This window comes from Ambystoma mexicanum, chromosome 14 (genome assembly GCF_040938575.1).
Source record: "Ambystoma mexicanum isolate Mex_15411 chromosome 14, UKY_AmexF1_1, whole genome shotgun sequence".
In the NCBI taxonomy this organism is placed as follows: domain Eukaryota; kingdom Metazoa; phylum Chordata; class Amphibia; order Caudata; family Ambystomatidae; genus Ambystoma; species Ambystoma mexicanum.
Window position 1 is genome coordinate 625,123,502 of NC_090940.1, and position 12,540 is coordinate 625,136,041.

Here is a 12,540-nt window from a genome sequence, read left to right on the forward strand (position 1 = left end):
TCCACATGGAACATTCACAAAGTACGTGTATGTTCTACAAGACCACATCAGTTGTTACTCTTATCCAGAAATATAAAGTGTCGCACACAGAAGAATATATGAGAAAGACCTAGAGATAACTGTAAGTGTTCCGTAATGTTACACTATTATTGGACAATTCACAGTTACACATTGCCAGTGTCTTTTCTTAAAAGAAGCAAGCATAGTTGATTTTTTCATTCAGACCCCTCGGGATAAAATTCCGGGTTTATCTATCCAAAATGATTCCCCGCGGTCAAGACTCTGTTGGATGTTCATATGTGGTTCCACCTTCTTCACCACCTGCAGTATCTGAAATCTTATTTGTGATATATTGGGCCTCATTACACGTTATGTGGTAAACCATGGTGCTATTAGCACCATGGTTGCCGCCCGTACCATACCGGTACCACCATGGAGAAAAGGGGAATTACCACCCCATTCCAAGGTTGGCGGGGCGGAAATTCCCCCTTTCTCCATGGCCCTTCCCCATTCCCATTTTTGCCCCATAGGGCATAATGGGAATGGGGAAGGCGGTAATTACGGTACCGCAAGTTGCGGTACCGTAATTAGCACCAAGGTCCCTTTGCGGGTCCCAACTTTAACGGCTGGTCTACACCAGCCATTAAGGTCGGGTCCCGCAAAGGGACCTCGTAGTAAGGTGGTAAGGGTTTACTGGTACCGGTGCCCTTACCGGTACCGGTAAACCCTTACCGCCTACCGTGTAATGAGGCCCATTGTGTTGTTTGTTGTCCCAGTGTCTTGCTACAGCTGAGTTTTTATTGTGGTTACGGATGCACGAGTGGTGCTCGTTCCATCTTACTTTCGCTGTCCTTGTCGATTGTCCTACATAGTACATGCCACAAGGACATTTAATGCAGTAGATCACATTGTTCGTGGTGCATGTTCCAAAGTGTTGTAATTTTATTGGCTCTCCTGTATGCGGGTGGTTCACTATGTTGCCCTTCTGTATAAAGCCACAGTTGCTGCAGTTCAACCACGGAAATGTCCCCATTCTTGATGTGTTTTTACGGGTACTCAGATTCCTGGTGTTGACCAATTTGTCCTTCAGATTCTCACTGCGTTTATAGGTGAATGTTGGTGGCTCTTTGAACAGTGGTTCAACTCTCTCGCCCAGCAGGAGAACGTTCCAATTCTTTGTGATTATTCTTTTAATTCTGCTGCTGTTTGGAAAATTTAGATGCAAAGACCATGGGGGGGCCTCCTTAGTTTTCTGTTGTGGGTTCAATAGCTCTTCTCTTGTTTTATTTGCTAATCTAGCTTCTGCTTCCGCAATCTCAGACTTGACACAGCCCCGTTGCAAGAATGTATCTCCCATCTTGGCTATGGCACGTTCATAATCCACTGGGTCACTTACGATCCTTTTGACCCTTAACATCTGACTGTAGGGTAAGTTCTTAATTAGACTCGGTTGGTGAAAGCTGAGCTTATGGAGAATAGTATTTCTGTCAGTAGGTTTCTGGTATATATTAGTCTTATATCCAGTGTTGATGTTACTGATTTCTACGTCTAGAAAATGAATGCTTTCTTTTCAAAATGCTGATGTAAATTGAATGTGTTTGTCTATCATATTGAGGTAGTGTAGGAAACCTCGTAATTCATCTTCTGTGCCTTTCCAAATACCGAAAATGTCATCGATGTAACAGATCCACAGATCGATCTTTCCATTCCAATTTTTGTGTTCCAAAACATGATCAAACTCGAATTTGTGCACGAATGCTTTGGCGTAAGAGGGTGCCATGCTTGCACCCATTGATGTTCCAGCAATTTGCAAATAAAATTCTTGTATGTATTTAAAATATGAGTTTTCACTTATGAACTCTAGTAGTGCCATTATGAATTCTTTCTGGGCTGGTATGTTGTCTTCTCTAAGTAATAACCACTCAACTGCCGTTCTTCCTTGGTTGTGCGGGGTGGACGTGAATAGGCCCCTTACATCAATAGTGAATAGAATGTTGTCTGCTGCATATGTAGTTCTCCTCAGGTGTTGTAAGAAGTGAGTAGTATCTTTTACATATGTACTTGTTTTTTGTATCAGGGGTTGTAAGAAGTAGTCTATATATATTCCTAATGGCTGCAATATACTGTTTGTACCAGCGACAATCGGTCTGCCCGGTGGATTAATTAGATCCTTATGTACTTTAGGCAGCGTGTAGAAATTAGGTATCTTGGGGAAGTTGTTGGTTAAGAACTTCTTAGTGTGTTGGTTTATCCAGCATAATTCTTCAGATTTCGTTAACAGCTCATTCAGGCTATGTTTAATTTCAAGGGTAGGATCTGAATCCAATTTGGCGTAGGTGTTGAGATCTCCTAGTTGTCGCCTACATTCTGTGTCATAGTTCATGGTATCAAGTAGTACCAGTGCCCCTCCTTTGTCTGCAGATTTGATAGTCAATTTTTCATCTACATAAAGACTTGTTATCAATTTCCATTCATGAGGTTTCATGTTACCCTGTCCTCTGGCTTTGAAGTTGATTTTTTCAAAATCCTTGATCGTCTGCTTACGGAAGATCTCTATGGATGGTACATTGATTGCTGGATTGAAATAACTTTTGCCTCTGAACTCTTTAAATCCATCTTCTTCTTCTGCCTCTCTTGAGACCGATGTTTCTAGCTCGTTAAAGAATACTTTCAATTTCATCTTTTTTATGAGTTTAAAAAGTTCAATGCGGGTCTCGAAAAGTGAGCTGTTGTATGTGGGCACAAAATCTAATCCTTTGTGTAGTGTTTTTATCTCTTGTTCAGTTAATGTCCTTGAAGAAAGATTCAGAATTAGACTTTTCTCTGTTTGAGTCTCGTCGATGGTCCTTCCCTTTGTTTTCCTTTTCCCCCTCCTTGTTCCCTTTGTCCTCGTTGTCCTTTCTCTAAAAAAGAGGTCTCAGATAGGGTGCTGGAACTGTGTGCTTGATCTGTGTTCTCAATTTCCGGTTCTTCTTCTCTCGGTGTGTTTCTACCCGAATCACTCTCTGCCCCCGAACTAGAAGTCTCACTGCTGTTAGTAGTTTTTGGTTTTGGTCTGCGTATTGGTGGTCCATACTTTTCCATCCATGTGTATACTTCTCCATTTAAATAGTCGCATGTGTCTCTACGAAATGTTCTCACTTTTTTGTTTCTAGTTCGGATTTGTAGTCTGCTAGTTTTTTGTTGATGTCTTCCAAGATCGTTTGCACTTCTTCTTTGTTCAATGTTGTTATCAGTTCTATCTCTATCTCTTCGATTTCAGTATGTAGCGTGGTTAGGTTATTTGCCAACTCCTGTATGGTGAGTAATATCAAGTCTAAGGAACACTTATTCAAAATGGCTTCCCATCTCCTCACAAACTCTTTGCTTTCTTTACACAGTGTTGGGCGCAGTTGGATGCGCAACCCTCTTGGTATCCTTTGGTTTTTATAATACCTGCCTAATGTGATTGCATGTAGTTTGCGGTTGATCTCCTTTCTAATCAGATATTCCAATTGCTTTATCTTTCTTGCAGGGTCTTGTCCTGTTATTGTACTTGTATTGAAGGAGGAATCTGAGATTAATCCCAGTATTTTATTCGCCTCTTCTGCGGAGAACCCTATGGTTTCCGCTTTGTTGTTTGTTAATGCTTCTATATCTGCAAACGACATTACTTCCTACTGCCATGCCTTCTCTTTGCATATAGAGAAGTACCTCAGGAGGAAGTGGGTTACAGTCCCTTTGAACTTCTCTATGGCCATCCGGTCAGAGGTCCATTGGCCCTGATCAAGGAGGGGTTGGAGAGTGCTCCTTCCCCCATACCAGTCAGAGTTACTGACTATGTGATAGGACTCCGGAGGAGAATGTGACACATGATGGCTGAAGCAAGTGATAACCTGAAAGCAGGTCAGGCTCTGCTGAAGCATTGGCATGACCAGAAGGCCAACATGGTTGAGTTCGCTCAAGACCAGCTAGTTCTTGTTATGGTACCAACAAGGCCGAGGGCCTTGCAGGACAAATGGATGGGACCCTTCAAGATTGTTGGAAAACTTGGAGGGGTGAACTGTCTGGTGGATTTAGGCAATCATAAGGAGGCTCCTAGAGTCTTTCACACTAACCGTCTAAAAGCTTCTATCTCAAGACCAGAACTGGGAGCTTTGCTTCTAGCTTCAGCTCAAGACTATTAGGAGAGCAAACCTCTACCTGACCTCCTCAGAGGCAAACCTTTAGATGAGAAAGTAGAAGGAATTAATCTCTCTTCTAATCTGACACCTGAGCAACGGGAGGAGTGCAAAGTTTTGTTAAATCAATTTGCCTGTAGTCTTAATCTTCTGTAATGCTCCCTAACGGAACTGCACAGGATTCTGCCTAACACTCAGTTCAAACACGGCCCATTCCTAGTCCTCCAGGCGTGGACGGTGAAGTAGGCAGAGGTGAGAGTTTTAGCGTCAGACTCATAGGGCCTCATTACGAGTCCGGCGGTAACCAGGCGGTTTTACCACCTCGGTTACCGCCGGACTCGTATTACCATTCCACCTCCGTGACTCCCGGAAATACCAGGGCATTACAACCCTGGTGTCCCGGGAATTCCGGAGGCGGAATTCGGTAAATCTCCATTCCCAGTGAGTCCCATAGGACTCAATGGGAATCGGGAAGTGGAAACACTGGCACCATCTCGTGATGGTGCTGGTGTTTCCACGTCCGCCTGCAGGCAGACGGTGTTAAACCCGCCAGGTCAGACCTGGCGGGAAGATCACCTCCCGCCTGCAGGACTCAGGATCGGGCGGTCCGGAATTAACAGTGGCGGCGGGTTTACCGCCACTGTTTATTCCGGACCGCCCGACCCGTAATGAGGTCCATAGTCACCAGAAAGGGGAGGAGGACTTGTGTGTCATCCGCATAGTTGGTGATGATGCCGAACAAATCCAGGACGTTGAAGAGTGGTCTGGTGAAGATGTATAATGTAGGGAAGATGCATGAGCCCTGAGGGACTCCACATTGGATGATATTGGGTTTGGCGCAGTCTTGGTCTGAGAACACTCTCATGGCTCTGCCTTGGAGGGATGCAGTGATACAGGCTGTGGCGGCTGGTGGTGAAATGTGCTGACGAGGAGAGGTGTGGGAGAGGGTCTCCGCCGACCGATATCCCGGTACTTCACCTTCACCATCCTTTCCCCTCACTCTCTGGCCGGCTTCCCTTGGCCCTCCTCTTACCCCCACCTGCGAGGCTAAGAACCTCGGGGTCATCTTTGACTCCACCCTTTCCTTCTCGCCCCACATCTCTGAGGTCTCTAAAAAGTCAAACTTCCTACTGCACCTCCTCAGAGGTACTCTGCCTTCCCTCTCCTTCCCCCAGAAGCTCATGGTCTCTCAAGCTCTGGTTCTCTCCAGGTTGCACTATTGTAACAGCCTCTTTCTAAATCTACCTGCCTCTACTCTCCGTCCTCTGCAACTAATCCAGAACAGGACTGCAAGACTTGTGTCAGGGCCACCACAGTAACCAGGATGGACCTGGTGCATGGGAGGCAGCAACCGGGCCCAAGACAGCGTTAATGGGACACAGTCAATCATACTTCAGGACTCTGTTGTGTCCTTATTGCAGGAAATGGGCTGGGAGCAGCAGAAAACACTATCCGGCATCCAGATCGGTGAAAGACTCCATTGCCCAGCATGCTCGCGCGTTCGCGAGCCCAGGAACTACTTGCGGGACCACGCCCGATGTTCTGCACATACGCGAGGCACGCGCAAGGATCCCTGCTTGTGCTAATGGACAAAGAGCAGAGAAGACGTCTCGGCTGAGGGCTCCTGCAGGCTGCGATCCACAGGGCCACACCCCGCCTGCGAGAACTGCAGGCCCCGCTCACCCAGACAGATAAGTGCTTTCCCCCTCTCTGTGCATGATTATGAACCAGCGATCGATGAGGATCGCTTGTCATATGTTGGCTGACATCAGTGTGCAGCGTCCCTTCACCGGGAGGGCGTCACTTGGAGTCAGGTGCCTCGTGCAAGCGCTGATACGCTGGGGGAAGCCTCGGCATACCACGTAGTGTGGCAAGACCAAGTGGCAGATAATTTACTGGCATCCTTAGCGCCGTGTGCAGTAACACGGCATCTTGTTTACTCAGGGGCAGATTGTGAATGTCCGTAGAACCGTGTGAAGCAACATGGCCTTTGACCTTATCTCATATATGTTTTTGGTTCTCTTGTAGCGGCGCACCGCTGTACTGACAGCAAGAACTTACCTCACTCAGCGCCGTGGTATTTTGGCAAGAACTGGCAGTCGCCTTGCACACAACTCTGCATCATCACTCGAAGCTAAGTGCTGTTTGGTTTCTAACTATTGAGTTTGGTAAATGAGCGCTGGGGGTCTTAGAATCTTTTGATTGTGATTGGGAAATAACAATCAAGGAAATGCTTTGAATCTGGTTGTGACAGTAACGCTCCACACGTGTATATGTACATTCTGATACAGTGTCATAGAAGTGAGGTTATAGTGTGCATGTGTGACAGTTTAAGTGCCTGGTTTCCCTTTTCTCCCCCTTCTGTCGAACTCTCCTCACCTGAACTGCCGGAATTGCTGTTGGGGTCCTGCAGACGCCGTCGAAGTAGATAATCCTTCTCCTTTTTCCGATGAGCTTGCTTGTCACGGAGGGAGGCCACCGTGACCGCTGAGGAGAACAGCTGTCCGAGGACCTCCCTTCCGGAACCAAGCCAAAATAGGGGAAAAACCCCGAATGGGGAAAAACCCTTGGACTCCTCTGGTCTGTAGCACGGAAGGCGTAGTTCCAGCGGAAAGTAGACTTTCAGATGAGTAGGAGGTAGGTAATAGACTGGATCCGTATGAGTAACTGAAGGCAACACTGCAGCGGAACAGAGGAGTCCTGCAGTGGGGAGCCGGAGGACAGAGCTCCACGGAACGCCCACCAGCCAATCCAACAAGCGGGGCGAGGACCGGAGGAGAGGTAGGCAATGGAGAAAAGCGCCAGACAAGTAGCGGAGAGAGAAAAGAAAAGCGTAGGGAAAGGGGCGGCGCCTATCCGCGGGGACGGGGCCGCAAAAGAAGAGAAACCGTAACCGCCGAGGAGCTGCGACAGCAGAGAAAACTGGAGGGGAGAGAAGGTAAGAGGAACACTCGCTGGAGGGCGCGAGTGACAGAAGCCTGGACAGAGCGTGGCAGGAGCGAAGAAACCCGGAAGAGCGAGAGCTTCCAAAGGATAGTTGCAACGCAGGGACCGCTGGGCCGGGAGAGAAGATATACTCCCAGCAGCCCCGCGCTACAAGGAAGAAAAAGTAACGGACACAAAGGAGGGACTAGTACCTCCCGTACCTACGTCCCAAAACCCAGCGCGGAAGAAACCGCCAGTTGGAACGCCTGCGGGTGACAGTATGCCCCCTCCCAGTCCGCACCACCCCAGGCTTCCCCGGGTGCAGGCGGTGGAATCTGGCGAGCAAGCGAGGAGCATGCACCTGAGAAGCAGGCTCCCAAGAGTCCTCCGACTCCGGATAACCCTTCCAGGACAAAAGTTATTCCAACCTCCCTCGGTAGAACCTAGAGTCTCTAATGTTGGAGACCTCAAATTCTGCTTGATTGGGTGTCTGTGAGGGAGTGTGTCTGGGCACTGGTCTGTGATGAGAATCGGAATAGAAAGGTTTAAGGAGAGATGAATGAAATACAGGGTGAATGCGATTCAGAGAAGGAGGCAGCCGAAGACGGTAAGCCACAGGATTGATCTTGAGAAGAATGGGAAAAGGACCCAGAAAGCGAGGGGAGAGTTTAGAGGGCCTTGTCCATCTGGGTAAAAACCGGGTGGACAACCACACCTTGTCGCCTGGCTTCCAATCTGGACATTCTTTGCAGTGTTTATCTGCTCCGATCTTCGATCGTCTCCTGCTGTTCTCTAAACTCCACAATGCCGTGGCATGGGCAACCTTGATCTGATCCAATACCTCTTCGGCCGCTGGGAAGTTGGTGAAACTGGGAACCTCCGGAAGAATGGACTTAGGGTGGACCCCATAAGTACAAAAGAATGGCGAGAGACCAATGGCAGCGTGTCTGGTATTGTTATACGAGAATTCTGCAGTAGGGAGTAGAGAAACCCAATTGTCCTGATGCTGAGTGACGTAACATCTCAGATATAGTTCGAGAGTAGCGTTCAGGCGTTCCGTCATCCCGTTGGATTGGGGATGGAATCCCGAAGAGAGTGCTCTCTCAATCCCCAATCGGGTACACAGGGCTGTCCAGAATCTCGAGGTGTACTGACTACCCCGATCAGAGATGATTTTGTCAGGTAAACCGTGAAGTCTGAAGATGTCTCGTGCAAACACCTCAGCCATCCTGGTGGCTGTAGGAACACCAGAAAGAGGAGAGAAATGTGCCATCCTGTAGAATGCATCGGATTCCGGTAGGTCTACAATGAAATCCGTAGAAACCAACCCCCAGGGGCGAGTAGGCATCTCAACTTGGGTAAGTAACCCCAACGGTTTCCCTGTAGGATATTTAGACCAAGCACAAATAGGACAGGTCTTCACAAAGTCCAGGGTATCTCTTCTCACGGTGGGCCAGGAAAAATTCCTCGAGATGAGCTCCAGGGTGTTGATTCCCCCGTGGTGACCTGCAAGGCGAGAAGTGTGACACCAATCCAGAATCATCTTCCGCAGCGGGCCTTCCGGAACATACAGTCGTTTCTTGAAGAACAGCCAGCCGTACTTCTCCTGGTAAGGAGAGTCGGAGTGTAACAGTAATTGGGGAAGTTCCTGAAGCACAGCGGTTTTAACCTCTTGTGGGAAAGAACTAACAAGGGCCAATATCCGGTTGCGATGAAACATGGGTTCAGCGGATAACGAGGCCCTTTCCTTGCTGGAGTCCTTGCGGGATAGGGCGTCTGCCAGATGGTTTAGTGACCCAGGAATGTAAGAAATCTGGTAATCATATTGCGAGAAAAGATAGGCCCAACGTGCTTGCCTGGAATTAGAACACTCCATTTCCTGGGGGGCTTTCAGGTTTTTGTGGTCAGTCCTGATAAGGAAGGGATGTCGGGCCCCCATGAGCAGATGGCGCCATTCATCGCAAACCAATTTCATTGCCAACAGCTCTTTTTCTAGGACAGAATAATTCAAATTGACTGGGTGAGAGTGTCTTGGATAAGTAAGCTGCCGGATGTTCCACGCCACCGACAGCCTGAAGTAGTACCGCTCCGATGGCGATTGCAGAGGCGTCAGTCTCCAGGATGAAAGGCTGAGTTTGGTCTGGGTGTCGGAGAATCGGAGCTGAGCAGAAGAGATGTTTGAGCAACTTGAAACTGTTCTCGGTATCGGTTGACCAGCGGAACGGAGAGGCCTCCTTCTTAAGTAGGCGAGTGATGGGGTACACCACTTCCGAGAAGTTGGGGATGAACCTTCGGTAATAGCTGGAGAGCCCCAGGAACCTCTGCACCTCTCGGACAGAAGTGGGGGCGGGCCATCCGAGAATGGCCTGAACCTTCCTTTGATCCATGTCTATCCCTTCTTCTGATAACTTGTAGCCCAGATACTGCACAGAAGGTACTGCAAATTTGCACTTCTCGGCTTTAACCAATAGCTCGTTCTTTTGTAGACGTTCAAGAACTTGAGTGACATGAGCGATGTGTTCCTGTAAGTTTGAGGAGTAGACCAGGATATCATCCAAATAGATGATGACGGAAGTGGAAAGCATGTCAGAAAACATTCTGTCCATAAATCTTTGAAACGCTGCAGGAGCGTTAACCAGTCCAAATGGCATCACCTTATACTCGTACAGGCCGAATGGGATGCGGAATGCCGTCTTCCATTCATCACCCTTAGAGATTCTGAGCAGATGGTATGCGTTTCTGAGGTCGAGTTTGGTAAAAATTCTGGCTCCTTGTACAGCCTCGATAATATCGGAGATCAATGGCATGGGATAACGATCTCGGATAGTCACCTTATTTAGACCTCTGTAGTCTATACAGGGTCTAAGATCAGTAGAATCCCTTTTCTTGATGAAAAATAAGGGAGCCCCTGCAGGGGACTTCGAAGGCTGAATCAGCCCATTCTTCATATTCGTGTCCAAATAGTTTTGTAAAACAAGCTTCTCCATAAGTGTCAGAGAGAACATTCTGCCAAATGGAACTAGTGCATTGGGTACCAAATCTATGGTACAGTCCTCGGGCCGATGGGGTGGCATTTTGGAGTGAAGGCTTTCTTGGAATACTTCGGAGTATTTCAAGCAAAAATTGGGTAGTGCAAAAACCCCCACACAGTTGGAGGTGTGAGCCGTAATAGATTGAAGGCCCTTCTGACTCTTCTGTGGAAGACAGTGTTCGGTGCAGTATGCAGAACAGAAACTCAGCTGGTTATTTGTCAAATCGATTTGTGGATTGTGTCAGCGAAGCCATGTGATTCCAAAAATTATTGGAAAATGTGCAGCCCGGATGATGTCGAACCTTATCACTTCCGAGTGCTGAAAAACTGTTAAGGATAGCTCTTCAGTGGTATGGGTGATGAGTCCGGATGATAGTGGAGAGCCGTCAACTCCTATCTTCTGACCTTCCTTCCGGGGTATCCTGCGTAGACCGACCTTATCGGCCCATAGGGTATCAACGAAGTTTCCTGCTGCTCCGCAGTCCAATAATGCGAGAGTCTCCACCTTCTCGCCTTCTATCATGATGATAGCTGAAACTACCATGAGTCTGGAATCTTCCTTGGAGTCAGAAGAAGAAACTGTTCGAGAAACATAGGGACGAGTAGACAGAACTGGAAACCCCCGGACACTAGTCCCTATTGATGCCGAGGGTGCTCGTTTCCCTGCCTCTTGTTAGGCAGTTCTGTGCAGTCCTTTAGAAGGTGTTGATCTGACCCACAGTAAGCGCAAAGTCCCTTTTCTCTTCTTCGCCGTCTTTCGGCAGCAGTCAGAGGTGCTCTTGTGGAGCCAATCTGCATCGGTTCCTCTGAAGCGGCAGCGGGAGAGCGACTAGGGGGAGAGTATGCCCGAGAATCTGGGAGGAATCCTGTGCCTCGTTGTTTGTGTCTTTCCGTCTTCCTTTCCTGTAGGCGATACTCGATATGTAGTGCAACAGTTAGCAGGTCCGAGAAAGTAGGTGAGCGAGTAAATCTGGCTAACTCATCCTTAATCTCCTCTTTTAGACCCCTCCTGAAAATGGCATATTGTGCCGGTTCTGGCCAGCCTGCGCCAGAAGCTACTGTTTTGAAAGCAGAGATATATGACAGGACGTCCAAAGAACCTTGTTTTACATCCAACAACTCTTCAGAAGCAATAAATGACAACTCTGGGCGTTCGAAAGTCTGTCTCAGAGAATTTTGGAACGCTGCGTAATCTTGGAGAATGGCATTGTTGCTTATGACTAGGGGAGTGGCCCAAGTCAGAGCGTTGCCCGTCATGTTCGAGATTAGGAAGCCGACCTTCGCTTGGTCTGTAGAGAAAGTGCGGGGTCGGAAAGTAAAGTAGACACTACACGCCTCTAGGAATTCCTTCACTTTCTTGGGGGCACCATCAAACTTTCCCGAGGATAGTGTTGTAGGCGGTAGTTCTGGAGGAGGGGTTCCCTGGCGGATACCATTTGTCTAAGGAGGGCGTTCTCAGCTTTGATTCCCTGAAGTTCCTGAGACATAGCTTGAATTGCCTTCCAAAGCTCTTGCACTTGCCCTTCGGCTGACATTGTGTCTTTCTTTGTTGTTGCAATCTGTGACAGTTTAAGTGCCTGGTTTCCCTTTTCTCCCCCTTCTGTCGAACTCTCCTCACCTGAACTGCCGGAATTGCTGTCGGGGTCCTGCAGACGCCGTCGAAGTAGATAATCCTTCTCCTTTTTCCGATGAGCTTGCTTGTCACGGAGGGAGGCCACCAAGACCGCTGAGGAGAACAGCTGTCCGAGGACCTCCCTTCGGGAACCAAGCCGAAATAGGGGAAAAACCCTGAATGGGGAAAAACCCTTGGACTCCTCTGGTCTGTAGCACGGAAGGCGTAGTTCCAGCGGAAAGTAGACTTTCAGATGAGTAGAAGGTAGGTAATAGTCTGGATCCGTATGAATAACTGAAGGCAACACTGCAGCGGAACAGGGGAGTCCTCCAGTGGGGAGCCGGAGGACAGGGCTCCACGGAACGCCCACCAGCCAATGCAACAAGCGGGGCGAGGACCGGAGGAGAGGTAGGCAATGGAGAAAAGCGCCAGACAAGTAGCGGAGAGAGAAAAGAAAAGCGTAGGGAAAGGGGCGGCGCCTATCTGCGGGGACGGGGCCGCAAAAGAAGAGAAACAGTAACCGCCAAGGAGCGGCAGCAGCAGAGAAAACTGGAGGGGAGAGAAGGTAAGAGGAACACTCGCTGGAGGGCGCGAGTGACAGAAGCCTGGACAGAGTGAGGCAGGAGCGAAGAAACCCGGAAGAGCGAGAGCTTCCAAAGGATAGTTGCAACGCAGGGACCGCTGGGCCGGGAGAGAAGATATACTCCCAGCGGCCCCGCGCTACAAGGAGGAAAAAGTAACGGACACAAAGGAGGGACTAGTACCTCCCGTACCTACGTCCCAAAACCCAGCGCGGAAGAAACCGCCAGTCG